Here is a 13,121-nt window from a genome sequence, read left to right as displayed (position 1 = left end):
TCTCTCTTTTTCTTTAGTGTAACATCCACATGAATGTATCAACACTTTTTAAAATTAGAGGGTAATTAGCTCACTGCACAGTCTGGGTATGTTTGGTATTTGGACTTCTGGTGATGCTCCACATGTATCAAATTTTATTTTCAGAAAGCTGGTTAAATTTTTAATGGGACCCATAGTTAAATCACCTTGTAAACAGAAGCCTTCTCTCCCTCCCTCCCCCCCCTTCCTTTCTTCCTTTTTTCTTTCTTTCTTCTTTCTTTCTTTCTTTCTTTCTTTCTTTCTTTCTTTCTTTCTTTCTCTTTCTTTCTTTCTCTTTCTTTCTTTCTTTCTTTCTTTCTTTCTTTCTTTCTCTCTTTCTTTCTTTCTTTCTCTTTCTTTCTTATAAAGAGGAATGTTACCTACATTTTTAACTCAAATAAATAAGGAGGTTTGCTTATATTCCTTTACAGTTCGGAGGAACATGACTTTGGAATGGGGAAGATTTCAAGAAAGAGGGCTAGAAAGCTTTAGAATTTCTCTTAAACAATAACAAAAGGGGCGCCTGGGTGGCTCAGTCATTAAGTGTCTGCCTTCAGCTCAGGTCATGATCCCAGGGTCCTGGGATCCAGTGCCCCGTATCAGGCTCCCTGCTCAGTGGGAAATCTGCTTCTCCCTCTCCCACTCCCCCTGCTTGTGTTCCTTCTCTCGCTTTGTCTCTCTCTGTCAAATAAATAAATAAAATCTTTAGAAAACAGACAAACAAACAAAAAGCAATAACAAAAATATTCTAGCAGCATCCTCAGATGGTTTAGTCTGGAATTTGATTGCTTGCTCTGCCCAGCTTCTTTACACACACAGGTCAAAGGAGGAAGCAGCAGCATGAGGGAATGCCTGGCCCAGGTGAGGCCCCTCGGGAATTTTAATTTCGAGAGTGCTACCTCAGTGGAGGGGATGCCAGGCCTGCTGGGTTCTCATTCCTTTTAGTTATATGTAAGTTATATATAAGTTGACTGTTTATCCAAGAGAGTAAGGTAGACAGAGAGACATATATAAAGCATGCAGTGAGTGCTTGAGAAGCCAATCTATCCATTGGAACACTCTGGAAGACTACCACAGAGGATTATTTATTTCCTTTGCCATTGGCTATAGAGACCGTATCTAATGGAGCAGAATGGCTTTTAACCACAGCTATCAGTGGGCCAGTCAACATACACATATCTTCTTTGCTCTCTGTCTGTATTCAATTCTTTCTTTGTATTCAATTCACTCCTCTGACCTCAGGCGCCAGGCCCAGGCCACTTCTAGTCTGCTTTCTGTAATTCTCCTTTTTCCTTTTCTATAATATAATATAAATAGAAACATATATAGTCTTTTTAATTTTGCTTCTTTAATTTAGTGTAACGTTTAACTGCTGAGTAATGTTGCATGGTATGACTGTACTATATTTTGTTTATCTGTTCATCACTTGATGGATACTTTGTTTCTGGTTTGGGGCTATTATGAATAATGCTTCTATAAATATTGACATAGAAGTTTTGTGTGGACATATATTTTCATTTCTTTTTGGTAAATACCCAAGAGTTGACTGGCCAGATCGGATGGTAAGTATATATTTAATTTTAACAGATAATGCCATACTGGTTTTCAAAGTGGCTATTAAAGTTTTGCATCACATCTAGCATGAATGAGAGTTCCAGTTGCTCCACATTCTCACTAACACTTGATATTGTCAGTCTTTTTACAATTAGTCATTTGGGTGTTTATGTAATACATCTCATTGTTGTTTTCATATGCATTTCCTTAATGACTAAGCATCTAATGTTAAGCATCTTCTTTATGTGTTTATTGGTTATCTTTGTATTTACTTTTGTGAAGTGCTTGTTAAAATCTTTTGCCCATTTTTAATTGGATTGTTTTCCTTTTGATTTATTAGAAACATGTATACATTCTGCATATAAAACTTTTCTCAGATATGTCTCTGAGTCAGTGGCTTGGTTTTTGTTTTCTTAGCTGTGTTTTGAAGAGCAAAATTTAATATACTTTTAAGATTTGTTAATTTATTTGAGAGAGAGAGAGAGAGATTGAGAGAGAGAGCAAGAAGGGAGGAGAGGGAGAAGCAGGCTCCCCATGAGCAGGGACACCGATGCGGGGCTTGATTCCAGGACCCTGGGATTATGACCTGAACCGAAGGCAGATGCTTAACCTACTGAGTCACCCAGGTGCCCCTCAAATTTAATTTTTATGAAGTCCATTTTATAATTTTTTTCTTATATAGATTGTAGTTTTGTGGCCTATTTAAGAAATCTTTGCCTAACCTAAATGTCACAAAGATTTTTCTCTTGGTTTCTTCTATATAAGTTTAGTAGTTTTAGCTCTTATGTTCTTATGTTTTAGTTCTATGATCCCTATCAAGTTAATTTTTGTGTAAGATAAAATTCAAGTTCACTTTTTTCTGTAGATAGTTGTTCCAGCCCCATTTGGTGAAAAGGCTATCTTTTCCCCATTGAAATACCATGGAGCCTTTGTGAAAATCAATGGACCGTATAAGGATGGGTCTATTTTTGGTCACTCTATTCTGTTGCATTGAAGTTTATGTCTATCCTTACATTACTGCCACATTCTCATGATTACTATAGCTTTATAAGAACTCTTAAAGTTAGGTTTTGTAAGTCTTCCAATTTTACCCTTTTTCAAGACTGCTTTGGCTTTGGTTCTTTTCCTTTCCACATAAAATTGAAATTTGGGGGGCACCTGGGTGGCTCAGTCATTAAGCGTCTGCCTTCAGCTCAGGTCGTGATCCCAGGGTCCTGGGATCGAGCCCCTCATTGGGCTCCCTGCTCACAGGAAAACTGCTTCTCCCTCCCGCATCCCCCCTGCTTGTGTTCCTTCTCTCGCTGTGTCTCTCTCTGTCACATAAATAAATAAAATCTTTTTTAAAAAAATAAATAAAAAATAAAATTGCAATTTTGTTTGTCAGTCTGTTCAAAAAAGTATGCTAGGATTTAATGGCAATTGCCTGAATTTAAAGATAAGTTGGGGAAGAATTGCCATCTTAATAATATTGAGTCTTATAGTCCATTAACATTGTGTATCTCTCCATATACCAAGGTCTACTCTGATTTTTCTATGTAAAGTTTTGTAATTTTTAGCACACAGGTCATTCATTAAATTCATTATACTTACTCCTAAGGATATTTTTATGCTATTGTAAATGAAATTTTTATTTCTATTTCATTATTGCTAGTTTAAAGAAATGTAGTAGATTTTCATACATTAACCTTGTATCCTGTGACCTTGCTAAATTTGTGTATTTGTTCTAGCAGTTCTTTTGTGGATTCTCTAGAGTTTTCTCTATATAGTCCTGTTGTCTGCACAGAGACTGTTTTACTTCTTTCTTTTCAACCTGTATTGCAGTAGTCAGAATCTTTAGTACAATGATGAATAAAAATGGTAGAAAAGGACATCCTTGCCTTATTCCTAATCTTAGGTGGAAAGTATTGAGCCATTCATAACTGAATATAATATTAGCTCTATGTTTTTTCTAGATGCTTTTAATCAGGTTGAGGAAGTTGCTTTCTATTCCTTCTTTGCTGGGAGTTTTATTGTGAATGAATGTTGAGATTTGTCAAATACTTTTTCTGCATCTATTGAAGTGATCATGTGGTTTAAAAAACATTTATTCCATAAATGTGATTAATTACATTGATTTTCAGATATTAAACCAACCTTTCATCCTTGGGATAAATCCCATTTGGCCATGATATTATTATCCTTCTTATATATTGTTGGATTTGCTAAAATTTTGTCAAGGACTTTTTGCATCTGGATTCATGAGAGATATTGACCTATTGTTTCTCTCTTGTGTGATGCCTTTATTTGCTTTGGTATCAGCGTAATGCCTCATAAAATAAGATGAGAAATGCCCCTCCTCCTCTATTTTCTGAAATAATTTGTATGATTTGTATTATTTCTTCTTTAAATATTTGATAATTTCAGTAAAACTCATCAGAGAAACCATTTGGGTCTGGGGGACAGGTATTTAATTACATATTCAAATTGTTTAATTGATGTAGGGCTCTTCAGTTTTTCTATTCTTTCTTGCATTCAATTTTGCTTTCATATGTCTTTCAAGAAATTTGTCCATTTTCATCTGAATTGTCAAATTTATTGGCACAAAACTTTTCATAACATTATTATCCTTTCAATATTTGTAGGATTTGTAGTGGTATTTCCTGTTTTATTCCCGATGTTGGTAATTTGTGTCTTCTCTCTTTTCTTCTTGACCAAACTAGTTACAGGTTTATTAGTTTTGTTGATCTTGTCAAATAACCAGCTTTTCTCTTTGTGATTTTCTTCCATTTACTTACTTTGGAGTTAGTTTGTTCTTTTTCTGATTTATTAAAGTGGAAACTCAGATCATTTATTTTATATCTGTCTTCTTCTCTAATACAAGCATTTAAAGCTGTAGTCATCACTCTAAGCCCTGCTTTCCCTATATCCCACAAATTTTGAAATGTTTTATTTTTACTATTTATTTCAAAATATTTTCTAATTTCCCTCATGATTTCTTCTTTGACTCATGGATTATTTAAAGACAAGTTGTTTAATTTCTAATTATTGGGGCTTACCCAGTCATCTTAATATTGTTAATTTCTAATTTAATTTCACTGTGGTCAGTGTACTGTGTATGATGATTTCAGGATTTAAAATTAATTACCACTTGTCTTAAGGTCTAGACTTGAAAAGAATGTCTGTTATGCTGTGGTTAGATGTAAAGTCTCTTATAAGTCCTGGTGGTTGACAGTATTTTTCAGATCTTTTATGTCTTTGCCATTTTCTAAGTAATTATCATTAGTTTTGGGGTCAGCAGACTATAGTTTGTGGGCTAACTCTATTCTGCATGTTTTTCTAGATAAAGTTTTATTGAAGCACAGCTATACGCATTGTTTACATATCATCTCTGGCTGTTTTGTGCTACCAAAGTTAGAGTTCATTAATTTTAATAGAGACTGTATTGCCCAGAAAGCCCACATTATTTCCTATCTGGCCCTTTATAGAAAAAAATGTCTTGACCCCTCTAATGCAACACCACTTACCATGTTGTTCTAGCAACTACAGGGGAGAAGGGATTAAAATATTTATTTGTGATAGTTGCAGTTGTCTATTTCTCCTTTTGATTCTGCTTTTGCTTTATGTGTTTTGATTCTCTTTTCAAGCATTTACACATTTGTGATTGTTACGCCCTCCTAATGATTTGACCCTTTCATTGTAGTGAAATCCCTTTTTATCTCTGGTGATACTTTTTATTATGAAGTCTATTGTATTTGATATTAATGTTGCCATTCTATCCTTCTTATGCTCACTATTTGTATTATACAGTTAATCCTTGAACAACGTGGATTTGAATTGTGGGGGTCCACTTATACTTGGATTTTTTTCAATACATACAGAACAGTTCTATAAATGTATTTTCTTAACATTGTTTTCTTTAGCTTTCTTTATATAAGAATACAGTATATAATACATACAACATAAAAATTTGTGTTAATCAGTTATTTATGTTATCAGTAAGGCTTCTGGTCAAAAGTATGCTATTACTAATTAAGTTTTGGGGAAGTCAAAAGTTACATGCACCAACACCTAGGTGGCTCAGTCGGTTAAGCATCTGCCTTCAGCTCGGGTCATGATCCCAGGGTGCTGGGATCGAGTCCTTCATCAGGTTCCTTGCTCGGCAGGAAGCCTGCTTCTCCCTCTGCCTGACCTGCCTGCCACTCTCCCTGCTTGCGCTCTCTCTCTCTGCCAAATAAATAAAAATCTAAAAAAAAAAAAAAAAAGGTTGTATGCAGAGTTTGGACTGAATGGGAGGGGGGAGTCGGTGTCCCTGACCCCTGTTTTGTTCAAGGGCCAATATAAATCTTTTCAGGCAGTGTACCTGAAGCTATTTATTTATTTCTGAAAGTTGTATAATGCACTGGATAGAGTATAAAGTGAAAGTGTCTAATGGAAATGGAGCTTGAGAAACTGCCTGGAAACTGAGGAGACTATGGATTGGCAGTTTGGTCAGGGTTGTACATATAAAATTCATCAACTGTGCCTGTTGTACCTGAGTGGCAGCAGGATACCTGGTCTCCTGATTATTGCAAACAGGCATGGATTGGTTTAGTTTGTATAACCCTGATCATATTATCAATAATTGATTTCTTCATCTGTAAAAAGGGCATAAGAATACATTTGTATTTATCTCCTATCAAATTAACGTATGTGGATAGTTCTGCATATGACAAAGCACCATTAAAGAATTATTTATAAGAGGGGACAGTATGGTGTAAATGGGAGCAAAAAGCAGCTTTCCATTCATAGATTTTGCGGTGGGGGTGGATATGAAAGGTGTCGTTTAAATTTTTTACTTCTTTTGTGACTCTTTTACTGTCACTGTGAAAAGCCTTCTTTAGGAAATTGAGGCTAGTGTTTTGTTTCTCTTTGGTTTTAAATGGGAAATTCACTTTCCTTTAGTGTAACTTTTGATTTTGGCTTGAATTCTCCTCTCCTTATTACAAAGGGGGGAAAAAAGCACACCACAAGTGGTTCCTGCCAAGTTACCTTTTCTCAAAGTGGAGTGGTTGCTCTTAGAGGCACGTTTGAGTTAGTAAACTCTTGTTGGGAAATCATCTTTTTACCTTCCCAATAGCCTGTATTCTGGAGGCCTCTAGAGAGAACTGGGGTGCAGAAGTGGGTATGAAGCATCTGATGGATGAGCATAGCATCCCATCCTGTGGAGCAGGGATGTGCCTGTTTGAAGTCTAACTAGCTGAAGGAAGGATTTAGTAGTGTAATGTTTCAGTCATTAAATGTAGTTCAATTTCATTTTGTTTTATTGGTGTAGAAATAGAGCTATTCAAGGAAGGAACCAGAACTTGAGGAAGCTCAAGTTTTGCCAACAGGAAAAACAGATACGAGCTTTTTTTCACTGTGTCCTTCACGATAGAAAGCTCCTGTGTTTGTGCATTGCAGATGAACAACATAGATTATTTTCCACCCCCTTTTCAGCTCTTTAAAGATGATCCATGCTACCCTACTTTATCCTGCCTATTTCAGTATTCATCACAATTATAGTGTTTATGTTTTCTTCTTTGCCCAAATGGGAATAACAAATGAATTAGGTATGTATCATGATGACTGTGTCTTGGCTGGAGGAAAGAAGTTATATCAGAAATTTATAGGAATAGCATAAGGATTACTATATGCATATTTGCTCAGTTGCATCCTGGATTAAGTACATGCAACAGGTAAAGAATATACTGTCTAAATACAATTCTTATTTCAAAGAGAAAATCTCCAGTGCATGAAAAGGAAGTGTAACTAGTGTCGTAGTGGAGGAGAGGAAATGGGTGCCTAGCTGGCAGACAGATATCCAGATATGGAGCCAGGTGGCTGTGCCCTGGGCTAGCTAGAGCCACTGGGCCCTTGAAAACCTTGGTTAGGTCTGTTGGTACAGCCCTGATGGCCCTGACATCCATGGGCAGACTAAATGGTAGGCACCAGCATACTAAAGCTCCTTTTGGCCCAAGAACGAGAAAATAGGTAAAACATACAGTTGAAAATTACATGACCAGCTGCCAGTGGAGGTTAGGTAAAACAGGGTTGGTTTTTTGTTTTTGTTTTTAGTTTTTGCATCAAAATTTCCACTTTATTTGTCTTTTGACAAAAAGACAAATTAAAAAAAAAAACTGGTAAGTCATGTGCCTAGAAATCGAGAACTCCGTAATTTTTGTTTAGTCTCTAAGGCAAAGTAGATTTATATCTAAAATTAAATGGACATTAAATAAACTCCAGTGTGATGTAAGGGCACTAATGTTTGCAGATGTCTGCATTTGTTAAAGGCACAGGTAAGGGAAACAGGACGTTCTGGGGTTTGTATTTTTTTCTGGAAGGAATAGGCATTTCAGATGTGTCCCATAGGGCTTTTTTTTTTTTTTTCCTTTGGATACGTTCATAACTAACAGTTTCTGAAAGGTATTCAGTCCTGGTTGGGAGCTGGAGATGTGTTTATGCTGTGGGTTGTTAAATATATTTACAGCCTTTTCAGAGAGTTCAGTGGGGGTTCTACAGCGGTTATTTATTAGTCTGCTTCAACAGCTGCTGGCTGGAATTAAAGAAAATAATCTATCCAGTGTGATTCATAGGAACATTATAAATCACTTCAGATTATAATGAGCAGTAGGAAAGGTAGTTTGAAGGAAACTCCACACATGTTGTTAGTTACAGTGTGTCAGGAGAAAGATCTGGTGTGAAATACATAGATAATCAGTGTCTGCTGATAGCAATTTTTAAGATGGAAGACACTCTTGGTGTCTCAACAGCATTCTTCTCTACTCTTACTTTTGGAGTTGCCTGGAATTTTGCCCACTGAGGTCCCATCAAGTCTGTTGACATCTCCTTGTGGGGACTAAGCCAGTGCCTGGTCCCCTTTCTGTGGGCACTGCCAAATCTCTGTGTTGGGAGTTTCCTCGGGCTGACATGGTCCATGTGGTCTCTTCAGAAGGCAAGGAGCTGAGTCCTCATCCCTCACCTTCAAGACCAGCCTAACCCAACAAAGCATTCCCACCGGGGTATAAATTGGGCCGCCATTTTGGAAGGTTTTGGGGAGAATGTAACAAAACATAAAATGTTCTACCCAGAAGTTTAGACCAGTGCACAAAATAGATATTCAAGGATGCTCATTATAACAGTTAAAAATGGTTCACTTTAAAGATTTATTTATTTATTTTAGAGAGAGAAAGAGAGCATGAGTGGGGGTGGGCAGAGGGAGAGGGAGAGAAAATCTCAAGCAGACTCCGTGCTGAGTGCAGAGCCCCACATGGGGCTCGATCTCACGACCCTGAGATCATGACCTGAGCTGAAACCAAGAGTCAGAGGCTCAACCGACGGCACCATGTAGGTGCCTCAAAAATGGTTCACTTTAAATTGCTCATTGTAATACTGAGAACTCAAGTTCACATAAGCAGTGCCACGAATGGGGACTTGGTTTAAGAAATTACAGAAGGAGAATTACCACAGACTACTGAGGGGGAAAAAAAAGAAAAAGCAGTGAGAGCCCTTTGGTCTCTTATGCAAAAGTGTGAGTGTGCACTTGTGTGTTTGTGTACAGAGGCGTGAAGAAGGATAACCACCAAAACACGAATGGTGGCTTTCTTGGGTGGTAGAGCAGCAAGGTTTCCTTTTGAGATGTGAGCTTGTTGACCCTAGAACTGGTGTTTCTTACTGAAAGATCATCCAGTGTTTAATAGTCTGCATGTGTCTAGTTAATACTGAGCATTGCTAGCAATTAAGATGCCTCAGGACACTATTCTGTGGTCACAATGCTTGGAAATGTTTCTAAGTCTGGAGTATGAATTACCTTTGGACCTTGTCTGGTGTGAGAAATTTAACTCACTAAATATATGAAAAAAATAGGGGCATCTGGGTGGCTCAGATGGTTAAGTGTCTGCCTTTGGCTTAGGTCATGATCTCCAGGTCCTGGGATCGAGCCCCATGTTGGGCTCCCAGCTCAGCGGGGAGTCTGCTTCTCCTCTCCCTTTGCCAGTCTCCCTGCTTGTGCTCTCTCTCCCTCTCTCTCTCTCAAATGAATAAATAAAATTAAAAAAAAGTTTGAACTCAAATTCAACTTCTAACAGTAGTAAAGCTCTCTTCATGGAATGAATGTTGTGTGTTTACATTGGGGACTCAGTGGCTTAAAAAGTTGTGTCAATTCAGAATATAAGCCAGTGTATTTTGTGAAGTTATTTAATATCCACTTTTGGACTAGGCCTTGCTGACTCAGTAAATATTTGGCAATTGCATAGTCCTGAAGCACGTGATCACCATCTGGCGTCACTTCCCTTCCCACCTCGTGTCTGATCACTTTCTGCACAGTATTTCCCAGGACTGCTGGCTCTTTCACATCTGCATGCCTGTGCTCACACTGTTTCCTCTACCCTGATGTACCTTTTCTCCCCGAATCAGATCGACGTCCCCGCCTTGATGAAGCCAGCCTTGACCACCCCCAGGCAGAACTGCCAGTTTCTTCTTGCATCTCTACACAGGTTCCTCTGACAATCCTGTGCATACGGCGTCACCCGTGTTGTTTAAGTGTCAGTCTCCTTCCCCTTCTGTTGGCATCTCGAGGGGGGGCTTGTAGTCCTCTTCGTAGCAGCCCTCAGGAAGAGTGGGAGGGGAAGAGAGGTGCTGTTCCAGAAACACAGAACTCCCCTCTCTTCTTTTTATGTTGCTTTTTCTTGTAAGTCCTTGGTGTTTTTAAACAAATCCTCTCCCTGCCTCGGATGCTGTTTTGAGCACAGATCTGCTGGCTTCCCAGGTTTACAAGGAAAGAGGCCTCTTGTGGATTCCAGCTCCAAGGGACAGAAGGTGCCTCCCATTTGCCTGTGTCCCCTCTGAGTCCCTCCTGATGTTTTCCTTTTCCATCTCTTTTTTGCCTGGTTGCCCAAGTGTTAAGGGAGAATCATCTCTCTGGATAAACAAGGAAGATGTGGTGTGCAGTTGGTGCCTTTTATAGGCAGTTACCTGGTGCAGTTGGGCAGTAAGCAGAGCAGCCTGCTCCCATAGCCGGGGTGCCCCTGCTGTGGTGGCTGGATGCTTATGGAAAGGCAATTTAGGGATCACCCATTTCCATTTCTTTTTTTTTTTTAATTTTACCCATTTCCATTTCTGAAGGATTTCTTATTGAACATGGTTCTTCTGATTCAGTCCTGCCATTAAGTCAAATCGCTGCCCTCCCTTGAAAGCTTGCTTGTCAGGTGCGGGTAACCAGTACGTAGATGAGCAGTCAGCTTCATGTGTCCTTGTGCCTTCCTGGGACGAGCAGTGTCTATGTTGGGCTGGAGCTGAAGGTCTTCAGTGCCTGGTCCTAAAATTATCTCCATCCTTTCTCTGCAGCCTTCTCCTGCCAGAACACTCCCAGCAGCTGGGAGCCTCTTGGGTGTGGAGCCATCTGAATTTTGAGACCATCTGGCTCTTTCCTTTATGGTTCTATCCATTGTGCTCCTGAGCCCATGGAATGTATGCAACAATATTTTTCTTTACTGAATGGTGTGCTGGTGGGGGACAAGGGACACAGACGCATGTAATTTAAAGGTCTAAAAGGTATGAGAATCCCTGAAGGAGGTTTAACAAACTGAATTGAAGAACAAGACCTTTTTCAACAGGAGAAAATGTGCACTGTTGCATTATTGTTAAAATTAGCATCCCATCTTTTGGTAAGCATGTATAAATTATCTTCGTATTTGACCCTCTCGGTCTGTCTTACATTAATTACATCTCAGAGCTAGATTGGTGGAATCACCTGGAGTTTGTTGTTGGTGAGTTAGAGGCAGCCTGTGGGGTCATCCAAACCCAGATTCTTCCCTTTATCTGCTTTGTGCCCTTGGGGAAGTCAGTCAAACTTTCTAAATCACAGTTTCTTCAGTAAGGACCTAATACCTACCTCAAACAGGACTGCTGGGAGGACTAAGTAAGGAGATGTACATGACGGGAACCAGCACAGCCTCTGGCATGCAGCAGGTGTCTAGGGACACCTGGACACCCCCCCGCCCCACACATGCACACCACACATGTGCGCGCACACACACACAGTATGAGTCACGCATGGAACTGAGCCTAGCATTCGCCAACTCTCAGTCCTGACACTGCTGTCTAAGTTGCTGGGCCTGCTATGGAACCATGCTGCTTTTCAAAAATAACATTCAGAAAGAGGATTGAGAAATGTTAGTAGAAAATGAGATTATTGCCTGAGGCACTGGTCTGCCTCAGGGCTGTTTTCCTGGAGTGTAATTTCCCAATCAGGGTGCTGCCATGGACCACATGGGTGCCATGGAGTCACAACTGTTGATTTTGTTAATAGGGTAAACAAACCTTCTTGGACACCATAAATAGTAGAAGCTATGCTTTCCTTCCCACTTCCTAAGCAGGGAAGGTATTTGAAGCTGGAAAGAATTGAGCCCTGAGCTTAATACAGTTACAGATCCAAAAAGAAAACTATGTACAAAGATGTGTTTTCAGGAGACAGAAAATTATGAAATCAGCCCAGCAGTAGGCCCAGAAATTGATTTACCTTGAGTGGCTTCTGGAAATAATTGATTGTTGATGATGGCAGCCTGCATGCTGGACTGTGAAAATGCAGTTTGTGTGTAGTTGCAAAGCACCTACTGAAAACATACTGTTTTCACTTAAGTAGACAAGAAGGGAGGGCAGTCAGCTTATAGGTGGACCTAACCAGGGACTTACTGAAATCTGAACACACCAGAAAATTTTCAGAGGACAGAGAGAAGCCATCTTTATAATAGTGATGTTTCATAGGCCAAGAGAGGCTTAGTTCAAGTTTCAGATGTTACCTCGGACAAAGGGCTCAATCAACTCCCTGAAACATTTCAGAATGTCAGAAGTAATGGGGGGTGACATTTCTTGTGTCCCTTTACGTGCTTACCTGTATTTTTCAAATTTTCTAGAATGAGCAGGTATTACTTTTGTAATTGAAGGTATCCTTAGATAAAGTATAAATTAAACTTTTTTAGAATGTGAACATCCATCGTATGAAGTCAACCCTGAGGTGTTAATGGTCAGACCATTCAGGCTTATCCACCAGGGCCCTCAGAAGTTTCTTAGCTGGGAGAAGAGGGCAGAGTTAGCATTTTCTTCTTGATGGTCCTAATTACCTAGGCAGCATGGATCTCGTGGACACTGCAGATGGACTGTGAGGGAAATTGGTTCTGGGACTTCAGTAGTCTGTATGTCTCTCGCCGTGCTCCCTGGCACTCATTGCCTCTTTAACACACTATTGAGCTACCCACTAGTCATGCATGTTCAGATCAGATGCCTGGAATCCAAGAACTCTAGTTGATAAATAGGGAAGCGAAGGGGACTCTTTGGGGGCTTTGCTCCATAATATCCAAATTATATGTAAGTGAATCCTTTTGGCAGAACCAAAATTCAGGCTGAACCATTAGTTGAAGTACAGGAAAATATGAATTTGATTAAGTGTAGAACTTTCACAGATTAAGACCTATTCAGGGTTGTTGTACACATCCCAGTGCCCAAAGAGAATGGTTCTGTATAATCTTATCTTAACCCTGTTGGGATTCAGTAATGGC

General features: G+C 39.3%; 1 protein-coding gene across 24 annotated transcripts in view; it reads left to right on the top strand.

The window, feature by feature from the left end:
* LDLRAD4 (low density lipoprotein receptor class A domain containing 4) overlaps positions 1-13,121 on the top strand; it is a 434,307-nt gene that overhangs the window by 329,282 nt on the left and 91,904 nt on the right. The gene's annotated exons all lie outside the window — the stretch shown is intronic.

This window comes from Mirounga angustirostris, unplaced genomic scaffold (genome assembly GCF_029215605.1).
Source record: "Mirounga angustirostris isolate CCGP_5_RB_7025 unplaced genomic scaffold, mMirAng1.0.hap1 SCAF_14, whole genome shotgun sequence".
NCBI lineage: Eukaryota > Metazoa > Chordata > Mammalia > Carnivora > Phocidae > Mirounga > Mirounga angustirostris.
This window is presented reverse-complemented; position numbering and strand designations above follow the sequence as displayed.